Raw genomic sequence first — 15,814 nt, forward strand, 5'->3', positions numbered from 1 at the left:
TGGTCTTTCAGTGAGAAGAACCTCAGTAGAATCTGTGCATGGACACTTTTCCCTATCTTTGTGACTCTGATTTACCTAGTAAGCATTTTCCAAAGCACCTCTTATCATCTGCATTAATTTTTTTTACATTTATTTGGATAGGCTTTGAATTTGTTTCCACTTGCTTGGAGCAAGAATATTTCATGAATTGCATGACAATGGATTAATTAATCAAGCATCTGATAGGGTACATTGTACAACTAGCAAGATGATCTACAAAAAGGCAAGCTTTGAAAATATTGAATATTGGTGCAGTTAAGTAGGCCTTTCCTTTACCTTAATAAAATAGGTGCCTTTATCTAATAAATTTCTCTTTATTCTATTTAACACACTTTCAACAAATAATTTGAGATTGATTACTATCTTTCCTGTTTGTCATCTATTGGTGATACTTGCCAAAATGCAAGATGTTCTGCAAAACAAAACCACACTGTTTAGAACTTGTATATTTTTCATATAGTCAAAAGTACTACTCTTGATGATATAAGGTTCCTATAGTGCTAAAATGTTATATTTTCTTCAGGTTATTGAGTCTATTAATGTTTTAATAGATAAAACTTTAGAATCTTGTAGTGGATTGCTTCAACTTCATCTTGCTCAACCTCTGCTTTCTGTTATAAGAACCAATCAATGCAACAAACTCCATCTGGTGAAGATCTTCTTATTGGTTCTCACTATTTTTATATTTAATTTAATATTATTCTATTGGAAAATATCAAGTTTAAAAACTCTTATTTTGCAATGAACATTCTCTCAAGTATAACTATGGATCAATTCATATTAAGAGACTTCATACTAATTTATAGCATAAAGGATAGCAAATGAATTGATGTATTAATATTATCTAATCTATTTTATCATGGCATTCTAATACAACTAGGATTTAAAAAGAAAAAAATGTATGCTAACCTCATCATCTTCATCTCTTCATTTTATTTCTTTGATCTCTTCTTTTAGTTTCTTCAGTATTCCATTCCATCAAGGTTGTGCCTATATTTCTAGTGAACAATTTTCAACATCATTCACACAAAATTTCACACATGTGACTCACAATGTCAAGTTACAAAACTAAAATTGTAATCAAAATGGGAGGATCAAAGAATTGAAATTTCTCTAAAACAAATTCAGTCAAAATCAAATTTGACAAAAGAATCCAAATAGGAAAGCTTCTCTGCAAAAAATACACAGAACTGAACCAAAAGAACTTTCATTGTAACTTCAATCAGTCTGAGAGGGACTAATCTATCCTCACATTATTGAAATTTTGTCATATCAAAAGTGTAGACATTCTAAATCTGATTACACCGCTTTGGTAATCCTATTTAGCTATCTTTAAAGGCATCATCAATTAAATTCCTATTTAATTAATCCTTTGTCATCCCCTAGCTAATTAATTTAATTAATCATCCATAGTCCTAATTGATAAATCAAATAACCTATTATTTATCAATTAATCCTATTCTTCTATCTAATTCCAAATCCCAAATTTATTAAAATCACTTTAATAAATAAAACCCTCAAATCTAATAGCCCCTAACTTATCCCTAATCCTCCATTTAGCCTAATCCACCCCATCCACCCATACTAACCTAGCTTAGCCACTAACTCACCCACCCTCATTGAATGCCATCCACTTGCACATCTCTAACATCCTTAATCTAATCCTAAACCAAGCGTAATCCCCTCCCTAACCTTGTCACATTCCTTAAGTGAGCTTAAGACTTTCCTAAGCCAAAGCAAAGTCTCCTCCCTCAAAATATCCCAACCATAAAACTTTATCCCAACCACAAATCCTTCAATGCTCTTACAAGCCCAATGAATGCTCTTACAAGCACTTATGAGGGCCATTTAAGGCCTTGAGCCTCCTTTGTTGACTCATCCTTGTCCTTTTCTCCATCCACTCACCTTGTGACATGTGTCACTCCCTAATTGGTTGTAAGGAAGCACAATCCATGTGCTCTCCTCTCATGCAATCTAAGCCCTCCATAAGCTTTTATCTCTTCTCGCATCTTAACCCTCCATCCCTCAAGCCCTTGGCCTATAAATTGAATCCCCTCCAAGCCATTTCATCACAACCTTGAAGCTAAAGTTATAATGTTAGTTTGAGAAACAAAGCCCTTAACCATAGCCTTATGATGCCAAATTGAGAGCTCACAAAGCTACCAATTTTCCATTTTCCATCTCCATTGAAGCATAGTTTGAGTATCTTGAGCACACATCCCAAATCCTATCAAATAGACTCATCCCAAAAACAAGAAAGGCCTCATTGAGAGAACCTCTTAATGGTTCATATTCTCAATTGAGGGCTTGTCTTAGTCTCTCATATATGTTATATTGATCTTGTTAGTTAATGCTTTGTTTCTTTAAATAGATTAGTTTTTCTTGCTAACATATTAGTGTATACAAAAAGAAGTAGTATTCTGATCATTTCTTTGGTAGTACATATTTTGAGTTTTTTAGAGTTGGTAGTTTACTTGGAGTTAAATTTGTTTAGACCTCTCAAAAAAATTTAATGTCTTAAATTTTTCTAGACTCTCAACAAATTTTAATGTCTAACTCCTTATAAATCTTCTCCTACATTCTCTTCCTATTATTCCAAAGCTATGTCAAGTGCAGTTGAAGGCAAATGACCTAGATATGCTTCAAAAGGTGACTAATTTGTTGATAATGACCTGCTTTATAATAAAAATGTTAAATTTAGGGAAGCGACACACTCCAAGATTGAGGATGCTAATTCTTGTATCCTCTTATGAGTTGCACTGAGTTCATGTTTATCACTTGTGCATGGTCATTTATCTGTGTGTGATAGGCAACACTCTTCTTCAGCCTTGTATTCTTGTGGACCAAAATTTCCCAACAAATTTGATGTCTCCACTTCAAACAATAGACTTGGAAAGCCCAAAGTAGACCCTATGCATTAGCAAAGAACATCACTCAGCATCTTTGTTGCTTGATAATATTTCTTGCAAGGAGATGGCATTCACATTTTTCTAAAATCTAACTACTACCACAAAAAAATAATCCTACATTGTCCTGAGATACATACCTAGGTTCTCCTTCAATCGCTCCATCCTAGGAGATCCTAGGAATAGATGTCTAGGAGAATTTGACATTAATTATAGAGGCATTTTGACTTCAAATCTCAAAATACAAGTTTGGCATAATAATTCTTCTAATCTTTATATTTTAAGATCCTATAATATATAAAGAGACACCTTATCCATATTTTCATAAATATTTTGAATCTCACTACATATTTTGTTTTTCCCTATTTTTATATAGTTGTTCCTTTTGTCATGCACTAATTGTCCCTTTTACAAATTAGCAGGATTCATGATCATACAATTTACAATACAACCTTGGAACATTACCAAGTACACATTCTATAGTTATAACTCTCCTTTATCATAAAAACTAAGAAAAATCTCAAATTGGCCCAAGACAGGTTGAATTTCCAACAAATTGGCTTTCAAATGAGCATGAATTAGAAGTAACAAATTAGATCTTCTTGAGATGACAACCTTATAAGCTAAAGTTGCTCAAAATTATAGGAGGGGAGATACTTGGACCAAGTAACAATGGGTCTTACAAGGATCTTGCAGATAGGTTATATATTATGTTAAGATGCTACTAAGGTTGCTAGTGCATAACACCATTTTATGTCTCAGGTTTGCAGAATGTAGTGGGACAAAAAGTTTTAAAATATCAAGATCCTTGTATTCCCTAGATGATAGAGGTTTTATTCTAATTCTAGATAGATATGAGAAGGAATTGAGATCAAAGGAGCTACAAAAATATCTCATTCAAACAAAGGCTTTGTCATTGGACAATAGTCTTAGGATAAACCATAGACAGAAATAAAAACTACATGCAAATATAACCAATAATAGAAAATAATAGAACACACAAAAATGAACACAAGGCACCAAGATTTAATGTGGTTCACCCAATCCCTGGGCTACGTCCACCAAACAGCAAGTCCGATCTTACTACAATCTAGTGATTACAACCTCATTACAATTTGTAATCCCTTACAGCTGAATACTGCCGCAAGAACCAATTTCGCATCACAACACTATGAAAAATACCCAATCCTAAGCCCTTTTATACAAGTATTAAACTACTTTAGGGTTATAACATGTCGGCCATATTATGTTGGCTACCATGTCGGCTACTTCCAAAAAAAAATTTATGTACAGTACTTTCCTGATCAGTCACCACAATCTAACAATCTCCCACTTGGGGACTGATCAAGCTCCACACTAAACAACAATCTCCCACTTGGAGACTGGTCCTATAGCAATACCACTACTACATGGGGCTCCCACTAGATCAAACCATCCTGGACTCTACTGTTCTTTTATTCATGTTCAGTCTAAAAGACCAACCAAAGCTGAAGAGGAGTTCAACTTCTCCCTTGTTACAACCTTTGTCAACATATCTGTTGGATTATCATTGGTATGTATCTTCTCCAGCTTTAACTATCCAGCCTCCAAAACTGACCGAATGAAATGGTACCGCAACTGTATGTGTTTGGTCTTAAAATGCAGAGCTGAATTCTTAGCAAGATGAATGGCACCTTATATCTTTGTACAGGTCATATTGTTCCTTCTACTTTGATTGTTTCAGAGAAAAATGAATATTCAGGAACAATTACTACAGTTGAGCAGGGAGAACAAATAGCTACTATAGGCTTTGATACCACTTGTTAGGATAAACCACGGATAGAAATAAAAACTACATGCAAATATAACCAATAACAAAAAATAATAGAACACACAAAAATGAACACAAGGCACCAAGATTTAACGTGGTTCACCCAATCCCTGGGCTACGTCCACCAAACAGCAAGTCTGATCTTATTACAATCCAGTGATTACAACCTGATTACAATCTGTAATCCCTTACAGCTCAATACCACCGCAAGAACCAATTTCGCATCACAACACTATGAAAAATACCCAACCCTAAGCCCTTTTATACAAGTATTAAACCACTTTAGGGTTATAACATGTTGGCCATATTATGTTGGCTACCATGTCGGCTACTTCCAAAAAAAATTTTAAGTATGTACGGTACTTTCTTGATCAGTCACCACAATCTAACAAATAGTACAATACCATGTGGGAAGGCCCCAAAATATTGGAGAACCTGGCACTACAATTGCTTTAGGGAAAAGAAATTTGAAGAGGGAGAATTTTTACAATGTTGGAAGATAAACCACTTTAGCCTTAGTTAATGATTCTTTAAGTGGTTGTCAGGAAGTCTGATGGTTATTTATTATTTATGCTAGGTTGATGAAGTTTATGTTTATTTCAGCCAATTGTATGTTGTCATAAGATTTTTTCAAAAGCCAATTATACCACATTCAAAAGACAAAATAGGTAAAGTAGAATATTAGCTAGAAAGAATATTAGGTAGGATATAATTGATTTATATGTCCAAGTGGACATTGGCTATGTCCTATGACCATACTATGCTTGGGAAACCTTTTTCCTAAGTCAAAGCCCACAATTTTCTCAAATATTCTTGATGGACCAGAGATGTGGAATTTGTTAACCTATAAACTTCCTAAAGTTCCTTGGATTCTGGTGAGGACATCAATATGATAGGGAAATAAAGATACATCTCGTTGTAATAGAATACACTTACTTTTTAGACCAAAATGAAAAGGGTCCTTAACTTCTCTGACCCTCTTGAACATAATGAAAAAGGTTGTAGGTATATCAAGATTATTTGGTGTAATAATAAAAAAGGGATATAAAAGGTTGTAATCCAGATTAGATAGGTCCTTTTAGGAGCTTCTTTTATGCTTGATCATATGTTGATAACAATTAGTAAGAGTGTCACCATGCACAGTATAAATAACAGCTTACAAAAAAATTTATGGAGATTTGGGGGAATGAAAAATGCATCTTGAAGAAGATATTGAGTAATTTAGGCTGAATTTTCAGTCTTATAAATGAATTTGAAAAAATAGTAATTGAGTAATTTAGACATAGGAGTATATTTGGTAAAATAAAGCCTAAGAAGTAAGATGTAGAATCTTTGAGGAATAAATGGTGAGACTCGAATAGAAATTACAATATAATCCAATTATAGCTTACTCTAAGGTTTCCTGGCCTTTGCTAAACATATGTAAAGATGCCATAAGAACTATATTTCTCAAAGAGAAAAAATAGATGCAAACTTCATCTAGATCAAATGTTGTGCTAAAAGGACTAAAGGATTTTTTAGCTTGCCAACACCTGAATTTATCTAGGATCATATAAGGCCAACTGATATTGCAAGGAATTCAACTGATAAAATTGATGAAATGCTATGACAATAATAAAGCTAAGAAACCTAGACTTATTTGCAACAGAATTATTTCCATGAACCTAAACAAATATGATGCCTCTAATCTTGAAAGAGGCATTTCTTTAGGAAGAAATTTGGTCTATTGTGAAATCCCTCAAGTATGGAAAATCCCCACATATTGATGGTCTTCCTATAGAGTTTTAAAAAGCCAAACTTAATTGGATATGAGCTAAACTTCTAGGTTTCTATATGGAAGCCATTCAAGTATGTTACCTCTATAAAGAATTCAATAGAGAAGTTATCAAATTCTTCCCCAAAGATGGAGATGACTCTTTGATCAACCATTTCTATTAGAATGATATTGTAGTATTTACCCATAATGGTCATTTAAGTCACCTAATGCATAGTTCAGAATATCATTATTGACAACTATTGCTGAGGGCAAAAAAAAAAAAAGGGTAAATATATAAAGGGAACAAAATGATCAAATATCAAACATTGTAGGTAGCCACGCATAAATCCCATATCACATTTGCATTGTATGTTATGTGCAGTAGTAGTTGTGGATCATTTTAGACCTACAACATGCAAAGTGTCCATTTTATGTTAGTTTGAGCTTCACTTCATTTCAAGAATACTATAATATTCTCTACTTAACAAGGCCAACCACGTGAAGGTGGAAGCTCATCTGGCCTCACCTCCTCCCCCTAACATCAATATAAAGTACCCATTATCATCTAATTACATACTTCATTCATTCATTCATCCATTTATGAACTATAACATTCAATCAATACAATCACATAACATTCATTAATATGATATAAAATTCATTAATACACAATACTAATCAAGACTTCATTAACACATAACAATATTCATTAACATAAAATAAAAAATTTGTATTAATATGCATCATTCATACATAATTAATTAAAACAAAGTTCTTTCATTATCCAACAAGGTTTATCAAAGAAGATTTTTAAAACATCATTTTTTTTTTTTTTTACGAGCTCTTTTAAGAAAAGCGCTCATAGGAGCATCCATATTTGCATCATTCTCCTCCTCTTCTGGCACCTGTAATGTCGAATTACGATGGCTCCTTCTCTTTGGAGGAGTAGGAGGTTGCTACACTAAAGGGGGCTCTATTGCAAGAACAAGTGAATGGGATAAATTGGCATACTCTTTTTCTTTTTCTAACTGTTACAAGTCTGTAATTAAGTATGAGTACAACATAAAATGCATTTTTCTTACCTAAAAATGCCACATCATGTACATTAACATTTTCATTTGCCACCATGTCAACATGTTGAACACTTGGAACATGGTCCACTCCTTCAACATGATGTTCAACATGCTATGAAAAATTCAAAAAAAGGATACACGTCAAATTCCAATTGAAGATGTTAAATTATATTCATAATTGCATAATTAATTTTCAATAGAAAATTAATACCACCACAACTATAATGCACATCATGGTCTTCGTCACGAGTAGGTTTTGTGGTAGGATATGAGGGCTACAGTAAAATGTTATGCACATTGTTATGTAGTCAATTTACATTTAAAACTAATACCAAGAAAGAATCTTCTCAACTATTTAATTTCATTTACTTTTCATCTGACCAATTTACCTGTGAGATATCATTTGGTGCACTGGATTCTTGGGCAAGGCTTACAGATTCTTCGCATAGGTGTGCAGCTACAACTTTATAGCCTTCCTTCAAGGCAATTTTTCTATCTTCATCTGTGACCTCCACATTGAAATCTGCGCCCTATGTTTTTTCTTGATAACTTTAGTTTTCCATGTATAGTTTCATTAAACAAAACTATTTGCAACATTATATTAAAAAAAAAAAAAAAATCATTGCTCTACTTAGAAGTCGAGACTGGAGATTCATATAGCCACCAGAGCCAAGTTTGTGTTGGCCAACCTTTTCTACTCTCGCTTTTGTAGCCACAGATGTGTCCTACAATCTATGAAAAATTTCAAACATCTTAGATTATATATTTACAAATATCAATAATTAGTGCATGATTACAATATACTTAATACTATAATGGCATACCTCTTTTTGCCCTCTGTTGCTTCATTATCTCTATCTTCACATAGCCTTTTCTCCTTTGCATCTTTTATTATTTCATTTCACTCCATCGGTGGAATCATTGGAGGATGGTCATACTTTGGGTTATCCTTAAGAGCCCTTCTATATTGATCCCTCATAGTCTTTGTATGCTCTGCTACTCTTTTCAAAAGTAGGCTAGTGTCAAAAAATGTTTTTCCCAAATTTCTCCTCAATAGATGCAATCAGCTGATTTTTTAATTCCACAGCTTGTAAATTCCACCTTTTTAAAAACAAATAGATTGTTAGATCAATAACTTTAATATATTACAATAAATAGAAGAAAAGAAAAATTATGTAGCAATGATATGAAACTACATAAATTTTACATATGGTGGATCCAAATAGTCTCAATGTCATATGAAAAAGATGTTCAAAGAAAGCATTATTACCTACAAAAACATAAAGGATTTATCAGTCCAAAATGAGTAATGTAAAAGTAAACTAAATTTACACTTTAAATAATAACAATTTTAAAGCACTTAGAAGCTTTCATTCTTTTAATGGAAACATAGTTTTCTGATTTAGCAACAATGTTCTTTCATATGAACCAGTACTAACCACACGAACTACTCTAGGAAATGGATCAACTTCAATAGTACTGCTCTCTGTTGGTCTATCAATTGAAACATCATGACAATTAAATGACAATTTTAGTACTGCTCTCTATTGGTCTACCTCCCTACCTATGTCCATGTCTCTCTATGTGTGGGTATATATATATATATATGTATGTATGTATGTATGTGTGGTGTGTGTATGCATGTGTTTGTGTGTATGCAGGCTTCTATAGACATCATTTAAGCATTGATATGCTACTTTGTTGTTCATCAACTTGTAGAAAGACATTACAAATCAATTAGCATATGCAAGTTTGGCCTCAGGGTGGTTGTACAATTTTAAAAAACTTAATCCTTAGACCATTTGAGCCTAACATTAAGGGACGTGAATTTAGGACTCAAACGCCTATAAAAGTTGGATGTTGAAAATCTTTGGAAAATCAACCCTTCCAAGCACTTCTTGATCCTTACAATGGATCCAATGCCTTCTCTTGGTCCAATCTTGACCTTCTATGCAAGAAAATTTACCCCTCATGTGGATGGAATCTCCCAACTCATAACTATCTCATTCACCTAGTGACCCTCAAACAGCACCCTGTCACATTCAAAGATATTTGTTTCTAATCTCCCTACATATCTCTACACAAAATCATATCAAATAGGTGCATAATACATTAGCAACCCCTCTTCCATGAGTTACATATACAATACAATAGTAGGAGGGGTCAAATTCATTGAGTTTGCCTTAGACAGTCAAGTTCTATTATGTGACAGTGATAGTCTCTTATTACCTGTGCAAAATCCTTTACAATTGACTGTTCACAAATAAAAGCAACTTACAAAATAATATTCTCAATCATCCTCATATTCAAAGAAAATATTTGAAGTGAAATAAAGCTTGCACCAATTAAAAACAACCAAATTGCATAGTCACTGTTCTATGACAGTTTTAATAGCGAAATACAAAGTTTTTTTTATTGATTTTCTAGTTCTATCACAGTGAAATCTCCTCAACACCTTTACACATTCATCTATCATGTTTATATAAGCTTCTTTTTTTCCTTTTCAAATATCCTAACTCCCTAAAACCAACCAAACTCCCTTTAACTATGTTGGGATAGTTTGGAACAATTTTTAATATCTTTAATAATAGTCCTTTATGATAACCTTGGGCTTTAGGACTCAATTCTTGTGACATTTTTGAGACTAATTGACCTTTCTAATGCTTAAAAGACTCATAAATCTTCACTTAATCCCATGGCTCTACCATAGTTCCATATGTGGCTTGTTTGGCAACATTTTGACATATTTTCCAATTACATTGCATTTATTTGCATTTGATATGCATTTTATGACTCTTTACTACATTACATAAATGATCCTTATCCTTTCATCTTGATGCCAAGAATGGCTTACAACTTGAACTTTAATGATTGCAAACATATCAAAAGGACCTTCACATGGTCTTATTACATCAAATGTTCTAACATGGTCATGTTGGTTATCTTGAGACCTTAATGTCTTCTCATGCCTTCAACCTTGACCTTGATGCTTTTGCATCATTCTCCCAAGGATCAAAGCAATCCAAGTCCCTTTGGATTGGCAGTCTTCTTCTAGTCTTTAAGTACTCCATCAGAAGACCCTACAAGTAGATTGTACCCTTTGCTCTTTGTCCTCATGTACTTGCAAATAAATATCTTAGATTTATGTCATGTGTTCCATCCTTCAACTATTATCATGATATGCCCATGGTCTGCACTATCATCACCCACAGAATAACCCTGCAATTCTACAATAAGGCACATAACTTGTTGAAGGCTTTGCAAATGGCATGGCAAGCTAAGAAGGCTTAATCTTGGGAAAAACTTTATGGTCAAGGAAAGTTGGATCATCACAAAATTAAGTAGGTAGACCTTCTAGGAAGTTGCAATACTTTAACCTTGTAAGTGTCACCTCAATGCAATGGGTACTAAACAAACAATTTAAGTTGATGAGAAATGGTTGTTATGAATTCAAATTTAGAGTGTCACCTCAATGCATTGGGTATTAAACAAACAATTCAAGCTGATGAGTATGGGTTTTTATGAACCACAACTCATGAAATATGCATTAAGTCCATACCTGCTATTTACAGTGAGTATGGGTTTTTTTTTAAGAACATGCCTACTATTTACAGTCAGTAAGTTTCTATATCCTCTAAGAAATTTGAAGCAATGAGCCAAAGTCACACGGTTGAAGATGATCATTTTCCCCTCAAAGCACCACCGTTTGATAAATTGTTGCATTGAAATATGATCTAGAAAGGGCTTTTCCACATAGTATGTTGGCACTATTTGGCAATCACCGATCATGTGGTTATTGCAAAGATGCTAAGGACTAAACATGGAATCATGGAGATGGTGCACGGATGTACAAAGAAAATGCAAGAAACATCAAAGAGATTGTTAACCGTTCAATGGCCTTAGTAAAGACAAAGCTTGGCACTTGAAATGCATAGTGCAATGGGATTAGTAAGATATCAAATTTTTTGATAGAATGCCCAAAACAAAGCTTGGAATGCTGATTGATGGACATGCATATGGGAAAGCACAATATGTAATGTTTTATGTCAAAAATGGCTTTGACTCTATTGGCTCAGTGCATGAGATACACCTGCAACTTCTCTACACAATTAGCTTGCTATGAAATGTTTTAATCCAGATGGTCAAAACATGTACAAAGAACATGAATTGTTTAACTAAAAGCATTCATGAAATTGGTTTCAATGGGTCTCTATGAAAGGCAAAGAAAGGATACCAATTCATTTAACAAAGTTCCAAATATCATACTTCCTTCACAATTCAATTATGAAATATAACATGCAACACTATGTCTGATTAGATTACTTCAAGGAGATATTTGATCAAGGATGAAATGAATGATCGCACCTAGCATACACATTATAGAATAGAGATAGTGTTGTGAAATATAAAAGTAAAAATAAAATATGCAAATCTACTTAGCTTAAATTGGAACTACATGCTTAAAACTCCAAAACACATCTTCAAAACACTAAATGAAGATTAGAACTATAGGCTATGGTTGGGTAACTTTTACTACAGTGCCAAGTCACAAATAACAAAAACATACTATTACTTTTGGGCTTTCTTAAAAAGGGGTGGGGTATGAAAGTAAGGGTGCTTAAATTGTCTCGTAGAGCATGAATAGGCGGATTTCAATTGTGGAGACATCCATTCCAAATTGTTTTCTTTATTTTTGACTTATCTATCTGGATTGCTAAAACTCAAAGCCCTAAACCATTATAAAAATTTACCCATTCCTAACTTAGAGCTCGTAACTCGAAGTTCATCCATACGTTCTAATTCTATGAAATGATGTTAAGACACTAATAAGGCAAAATATATTATTGACAAATTAAGCACTGATTTTTTCTGTGTGAGCAAATACCTAGGACGGATCATGGAAGTAGTTGGAAAACCACTAACCCAATACTCATCAAACATAAAGATCCGAAAAGTAAGCTAAATTTAAAAACTAGGATGATAGGAAAACCTACCGATCAAGAGAGAGGTAACGACATTATTTTTTTGCATCAATGATTTACATGTAAGTTTTAGCAAAAGCTTAAGTGAAGCAGATTAGACATTCATAAATTAGATTTTGAAGGATGTTTCTTGAATAATTACTATACACAAGAAAGTTAAATTTTTATCAACATACAAAATGGGTTGTAGATACTTGATGGATTTCAAACTGTAGGATTCAAATTATAGCTAAGGATAATCATCAATGCATCTGCTATCAATATCATGAATACACACCATTGACTATATTTTACATACAAGCTTTTCCTTGTGTGAGAAAGCCAATCTACAGTATGGATCTATCGATAAAATGTAATAGTAAGAGTTCTAAAGTAACTGACACAATCCCAACCAAACATAAATTTTGCCTTATAGTTGCCATTAATGTTGTTTAGTAACATCAAAATTATTCTGCTTCCTTCTAAAGATACATACAACTATCTGAATTTAAAAATTGCCACGATTAAAAACCTACTGATTAAAACTAACTTGATAAATTTAAGACTCAACTTTTCAACTTATCTATAGTTCATATGAAAAGATAGACATACAACAGAGAAGTTTGGCATTTGGTAGTTAGATTTAAATGGTATGTCTCATATAATCATTGTCAGTCATTAATAATTATACGCCATACACCTATACAAAGAAAGTGCTCTCACAATATCTATCTAATGCCATTGCTCATTTCATAGTCATTACAAATTGAGCGATGCAGATTTTTGATGAAAGCCCCAGCTGTGGTTGTGTGCATTATTATTATTATATTTATTTAAATATTTGATTTTTAATCAAAGGATAAGCATGCAGGTAGACTATTTCCAAGCCATGGGAGGGGCATGATTATTGATTTGATGTAATACTAAATACAAAAATATTTTGAATTATGAAATACATTTGTTCCTAATTTCTATGCTTTGTCATTTTCTAGTTGTGACCTTCGGCTTTTTTTGTATGTACACATTGACAACAAAAATAGAGAAATTCAGCTAATTTGTTTGTCAACTTGTGTGAATTATGAATTCAGCTCTAATGTTATGTGAAACATTTATATAATGCATATGATGAATGAATTATTATATAAATACTTGACATTCTAATATTTTAAAATTTTCCTTTTTTTATTGTTGTCCCCCATTGTTCCACACAAAAAGGCCTCTTGCCTTCTACAGTTACCAAGGACACATTCCCACATTCCTTGCCATTCCAATATTAGAAACACCATGGGATGTGGGGAAAAAAGAGAGTTGTGAATAGAGGCTTGGAAGTAGTGGATAGAGGCTTGAAAGCCTGTTGACTAATATAATCAGAAGATGAAGAAAAAATGTGGACAAATCCTAGAATGATGATTAATAATTTTAAAACAATACATCGTTAATCAATTTAGATGACTCCATTCAAAGAAATTTTTGGTTACAATTCTCCTTAACTAGAAGATCTGAACATTGAGTTATAGAAATCTCCAACAGCTCAAAATATAATCTAGCAAATTGAAGATATCAATATGTTGAAAGATAATTGAGTTGTAGTCATAAATATAATGAAGGAACCAATGTACCAGTGTCGAAGTAAAATGAGTTTTGAAGTTACAGTCATATGCCTTGCATGAATGCCAAAAACTTATACGCAAATAACATTAAAAATAAAAGTTGAAACCTAAACAAAAATTCCATGGTCCAATGTAATTGGAAAAATTATGTAACATTGTCAAATGTTGACAATTTCCACCTATTGAACTATAATGGAGTCTAGAGGTTAAGTAGTAGTCTAGAAGTCCTTTAAGTATTAGAAGAGTCTTAGTTTCAAAAGTTTTATCAATATTTGAGTCTTAAAAGACTGAGGGTAAAACAATTAGTAGAGGAGCTATTATTCCAAGATATTAAAAACTATCCCAAGATAGTTAAAGGAGTTTTTGGTTAGTTTTTGAAGTTTGGACAGTTAGATGGTGGAAAAGGAGTTTATAAATACAATTTATTCGGTGTCCAAGGCATGATGGTCAGAGATCTCAATGCAAAAGTCTTAAAAAATCAATAAAATTCTATATTTCGCTGTCACATTATAATTGTCACAAATAGTGACTGATGCAATTTGGTTTGTTTTAAAGTTTGTAAGTCTTTTGGCATCAAAAAGCTTTGTATTTGAATCCTAAATATTTAGAATTCTTTGATCATGACTTATTAATGTTTGGATAGTGAAAGTTTAAGAGAAAGAAGTCATTTTGTTTGCTGTAATAAGATAGTCACATGACAGATTTAACTCTATTGTATTGTTTTAATGAGTATAAGCCCCTCCCACTTTATGTAGATGGTTGTTTCATATGGAAGGAGGGTTAAAAATTTATGATACTTCTTGTAGGTATTGTTTTCATGCAATAATGTGCAATGAGATTGGAGAAGAAGGTCTCTAGTTGAGATAGAGTGTTGTTTGGGAACACTTGGTGGTTGGAACAGTCAATGTCTGGAGATTCCATCGACATGAGGGTTTTATTTTATTACATAGAAGGTCATGTTAGGATCAAGTGAAGGTTTTGGATCCATTGGGAGGGTCTAGAAATGTTTGGAGAGGTGAGTTTGGCAAAACCCTGGGCTTATGCACCTAGAAAGGAGGGATTGATGGTTGGACAAGAAAAACTTTATGGAATCTCCTTTGAATGTGAAAATCCTTTATTTTGGGTTAGGATAAACCTCTATTTGAGTTTAGATGGTTTGGGGAATGAGATCTACTTGTGGTTGCTTTGTAACAGGAGGGCTAAAAGAGGGCTAATTGTGGGCAGTAGTGTTGGTTTGGGAATTTGGTCCAAGGAAGTAGCATGAGAATTTTTAGTATGTTGTATAGTGTCCAAAAGGGTATCAAGATATGGTCTTTTTTTTTTGAGTGTTTTGGAGAAGGTGAGAGAAAACAGTGAAAAACTTACTAGGCAGGGCTAATTGGGAATAGGCCTAGTGAAGGGCTAGAATTGAGTTTTGGTATCAGATGATGAGTTGAAGATTTGGGAACCATGGGAATAGGTTAATTGAAGTTGTATGAAGTGAGTGAAGGTGGAGAAAGCACTTGGTTAAAGTGAAGACAATATTGGAGCTTATTGGGCATTGTGAGTATTTGATAACTTGTTGACAAGATTGCTTAGATGAAACAAATGGATGGAATAAGGGATAGAGATTATGTTTATAAGATGTAGAGCCTAAGGTGGAACATGAGAATGATATGT

Source organism: Cupressus sempervirens, chromosome 1 (assembly GCF_028749045.1).
Source record: "Cupressus sempervirens isolate cs-2001-9-10 chromosome 1, ASM2874904v1, whole genome shotgun sequence".
NCBI lineage: Eukaryota > Viridiplantae > Streptophyta > Pinopsida > Cupressales > Cupressaceae > Cupressus > Cupressus sempervirens.